Raw genomic sequence first — 5,057 nt, forward strand, 5'->3', positions numbered from 1 at the left:
TATGTACCCTTAGTTATGGTGTTTATCTGTTGATTTCTCATTTAATTAGTGGGGTTTAGAAGTTAAAATTTGGGGGTTAGGTCTTGGGATTTTGGAGAGTGTAATTTGGGGATTTGAGGGACCTAATGATGTCGGATTTTGATAAATTTCGTATGGTTAGACTCTGAGTGAATGGGCCTTCGGGTTTTTATGACTTTTGATGGATTTCGAGACGTGGGCCAGGGTGCCGGGTTTGAGCCAATTTCGGGATTTGAGTCCAATTTAGTAGTTTTTCTTGTGAAATTGTTCCTTTGGCATATATTGATTGTGTTGTATTACTTTTGGCTAGAATCGGGACGTTTGGAGGCCGATTCGAAAGGCAAAAGCATTGTGGAGTAGGATTTGCTTGGATTGAGGTAAGTAACAGTTGTAAATTTGGTCTTGAGAGTATGAAACCCCGGACATTGTGTCTTGTGACTATTTTGGAGGTGACGTACATGCTAGGTGACAGGCGTGTGGGCATGCACCGAGGGGATTGTGACTTGGTCCGCCCCGTATAGACTGTAAAGTTGAACATCATGCTGTTAGCTATGTGCTCTCTATGTGTTATGGAAATTTATTGTAAATCATGTTAGAAACCATATCTAGGCTATGTGTTGGCACTATTGAGTCCCACAGAGGTCGGGTTTTTGCTGAAGTGCCTGTTAAGTGCTAATTGTACTCAGTCCCAATTTTTACTCGTACATCATATCTCAGTCTCTGATATTCTATCTGATACTTCATGTTATTGCTGTCTGGGCTAATTTTTCCTGATTTCTGAGAGCCCGAGAGACTGGAGAGATTGATGACTGAGTGAGGCCGAGGGCCTGACTGTGAGGATATTTATGGGATCGGGCTGCACGCTGCAACATGTTTCATTGACTTACACCATGATTGGCTTGATATAGCGCTTGGGTTGAAGGAGCCCGTCTGGAGTCTTCATACCCTCAATGAGCGCATATACCTACTTAGTGCGAGTGCTGAGTGCCCAGTGCCGAGTGCTGAGTGATTGTGAGGAATGAGTGACTGGGAGGAATGAGTGAATGTGAGGTTGGAGTGATTGGAAGGACTAAGAGATGATTGCCTGAGAGGCAGTATATGATTACATTATTGATGCACACAGTTGCCTTATATCCATGTTTTGAAAACTGTTGAAAGATATTCTTATCTGGTTTTTACTTGAACTTGACTTAAACAAACTGATTTGACTTGAATTACCGAAATTTGGGAAGCATGACTATTTTCCCTTTCTGAAATTATTAAAAATAAACTAAAACTGTGTAGCTTGTCACTATCTTCAGTTCCTTATTTATTATTATTACTTACTGAGTTGGTGTACTCACGTTACTCCATGCGCCTCGTGTGCAGATCCAGGAATAGTTGATCAGGGAGGTTGTTGATAGTCCTTGCAGTAGTTTGGAGATAGCGAGGTAGCTGTCCGACGTTCGCAGCCTTGCTTTTCTTCTTCCCTATCTTTCTTGAGTTGTATTTTGGATTCCGGACTATGTTAAGTCTTGTTATGCTCAGACCAGTTCTATTATATGCTCATGACTTAGTGACACCCCGATGTTTGGGGCTTCCGTTCAGTATTTCTATATTGAGTTTAACTCGTATTTCTTTTATGAAAATCCTGTTATAAAAAGGTTTTTGGCTTATCATTTAATGAATTATTGAAGTATTGTGATAGTCAGCTGGCCTAGTACCATCGATCGACGCCATCCCGATAGAGTTGAGTTAGGGTCGTGACACGCGTTCTCTGTATTGAACCTGAATCTATCCATGAAATCTGATGCCATACTTACCCAATTTGCCCACTTCTTCGGGTTTTGACTGATATACCAAGACAATGCATCTCCTGTAAGACTTCCCATGAACAATTTCATGTGAATTTTCTCGTTCTTACCCACTCCTACAAGCTTGTCGTAGTAGGTTCTTAGATGCATCTTTGGATTACAAGTGCCACCAAACATCTCAAACCTGGGAGGTTTGTAACCTTTCGGCAGTTCTACATCTGGCTGGATACACAAATCTTTGTAGTTTAAACCTTCAACACCTTTCCCACCTTCAGCACTCTGGACTATCCCTGCCAGTTTCTTGATCTCTTCTGCCATGTTTCGAATAAGCAGATCTTTCTAAATTAGCTTAGGTATGCATAGGGTTTTTGTAGGGTATGTGGTAAGGTTTTCACGTATATTGGGTTGCCTTGATGAGTTCATGGAACTTGGGTATATGGGTTATCGTTGATTGAGGTTTGAGGGTCGGGAGTAGGTTGTGGTATGTTTTGAGGAGTGTGATAAGTGGTGGTTTTCGTATATTGGGTCGGTGATGGTGGTGTTGTTGAGGGGTTTGTACTGGTGGTGGGTTAAGATTTTGGGGAGGTGCGGGATTGTGATACTGATGTGGTGCGGGGGATTCGGAGCTATAGGTGGTGGATTCTGATTTTTTGTGTTTTGTGGTGGTGTTTGGTTTTGAGTGGTTGTGTTTTGCTGGTTGATGTCGGGAATATTTAGAGTAAGGGAAAGGCTTGCGAGATTTTGGACCTGCTCGAGCTCACCCTGCAGCTCCAGGATTTTATGCTCCAAACGTAAGACCAACTCATTTTGTCCTGGCGTGCTTCTCCCATTTGAGATTTAACATTCTCCATCATGGTAGCACTGTCTTTTCGAATACCACTTAAATCATCCATCTTCCCGTTGCCTTTGTCTTTACTTTTCGGGTCGCTAGGTGGAGGAGGAGGGGAAGGACCTCTGGATGTGGTGTGGTATGCTGATGATGCCAGTATGCACAAACCAACCTTTAGTAATGGGAATAATCAGAAAGAAACAAAAGGTAACCAAGTCATTAAGACGAAGTAAAAGAGTGTTTGCCATATTTAGACATGTATCACATAAGGTTATGCAATAATTGGCCTCCTAACTTTGGGGACCTCGTTGTTCCTGAGGTAGGCCTAAGTGACCCAAAATTTGGAGAAAATTCATGCCAACATTTGCTTCATTTCAGTAGTGCAAAAATAATCCAAAATAATCTTTCATTAAATCGAAGTAATAATTATAAAGTCACTAATGACATTAAGCCTTATAACATCGAATATCTAATCTAAGCTATAAAGTAGTAAAGAATATTATCTCCTAATCTACTTGGTCCCTCAAGGACCTCCTCCATGCTTGACTCTCTTGACCCCATCAATCATGTTTCCAAGGTCGCGCATGTCCAGTATGCCAGCCGCCCTCCTTCATCATTGTCCATGCCTTGACAATCCCAAAGCCTCTTTTTCATCTTGCCTTCTAGCTCCATCAATTCTTGCTCCAAGTATTCTAACCTCTCTGTCGACTTATTGGAAATCTCCTTCCATTCCCTTATCGCCTCCATGTTTATTTAATGTTGTTCCAGATGCTTAGCTTCCATTTCGAACACCCTTTTACGTAGCCTCTCATACTTCACCTGTGCTTCAGCCACCTCATCTATGATCCTATCTTTTAGTTTGACTCCGATTTTGACATCCCCTAGCTATGTCGTCCTCGAACCATGAGAGATAGTAGTATATATGGCCATCGTGATACATGTCTGGTTCAATAGTTCTCCTTCCACGATGATCTTTTGGTTCCACATGTGTTGCGCTTCGAACTTGAATGGGATGACATCCCCTTTGAAATATTCCTTATACTAAACTATGTTGGAAACCCGAGGTATGACTTGTTTTCTTCCAGCTTGCCTCATTACACTTATAGGAGCATAAGGATAGATGCCTCGCAAACCAATCGATACTAAATGAGTAGTTCCTTTGGATCTGATAATGAACTCACTACTAGGAAACCATTCAAACTTCTAATGCACTTGCTCATTTTTCAGATTGCTGAAGAATCGCACCCATCCTACACCATTTCCGGGCTTTGCGAACCTGTTTGGAATAAACGTTATTTTCTTTGGGTGATGATTGGCTATGTAGTCATTCAGTGGCCTTCGCAGAAGCTCCTGGCGATACTCACCCCTCTGAAAGTGTTCTAGCAGCCAAACTTGTAGCAATATATTAGAACCCTCAAAGTGTCCAGACCCATACTTGCACCGATCCAGAGCACATTACATCTCAGCTAAGATCATTGGGATAATAGTATACATCTGTCCTTCGATACCATCCATTATGGTCCTGACGACCATCGCTAAGCGAGTATGAATTCTTCCCCTTGCATCGGAAAGATCAACAATTCCAAGAAGCAGACAATGAAAACATAAACCCGGCGATGCACCCATACCACAAAGGTAATGGCTAGCTCTTCATGATAAAGGCTATATGATATTCTATGCCCATAACGCTCGTAGAGAAAATCAAAACGGATGTATGATTTCTTTAGATAGATCAGTTCATCATTCTTCTTATAACCTAACATTTTTAGAAAACCGCATGAAGTGGGATTTTCTAGCACCAATAATCTTGGACAATCCCATGGTGACTTAGCGAAACCCCCTATTTCTTCCAGGAGAGGAGTCGTTTCTATATTGTCAAATCGAAAGACAGCTCTTCTCGTCCCAGAACATGGTAGCATCCTCGTTCAATTCTCTATTTGGTCGAATGTTCAACAAAGATGGCAGGTCACCAAGTACTCTCCTCACATGGTTTCTATCACAGGGTGCAAGGTCTTTCCACCAGTCAACTAGCAAAGGTGGGATATTCTAGACCATACCGAACCTAGGGATTTCGTGCTTCATTTTCTGCAAACAAATAAAGGTTAGCCTTTTCCCCCTCCAAATTCGACTACTTATGCAACAATGATGAATATGTTGGCACGTTTTCTCCAAGTAATGCACATAATATGATGGTGCCCTTTGGGATTAAGGAAATCCCATCGGACTTTGCACAAGATTTATCTAAGCGGGTTGTTATATCAATGACACCTTAATCCATACTAGGTTTAGCATGATGCATGTACATTTCAAATCGGAGTGTGGTTCCTAGAAAGGTCTAGACTGGTACTCTCAAGTGGACAACTCGAGAGGGAAAGGCACGGAACCGTCGACTACACTACTGATCGACTAGTCTACAG

Source organism: Nicotiana attenuata, unplaced genomic scaffold, assembly GCF_001879085.1.
Source record: "Nicotiana attenuata strain UT unplaced genomic scaffold, NIATTr2, whole genome shotgun sequence".
Classification (NCBI taxonomy): Eukaryota; Viridiplantae; Streptophyta; class Magnoliopsida; order Solanales; family Solanaceae; genus Nicotiana; species Nicotiana attenuata.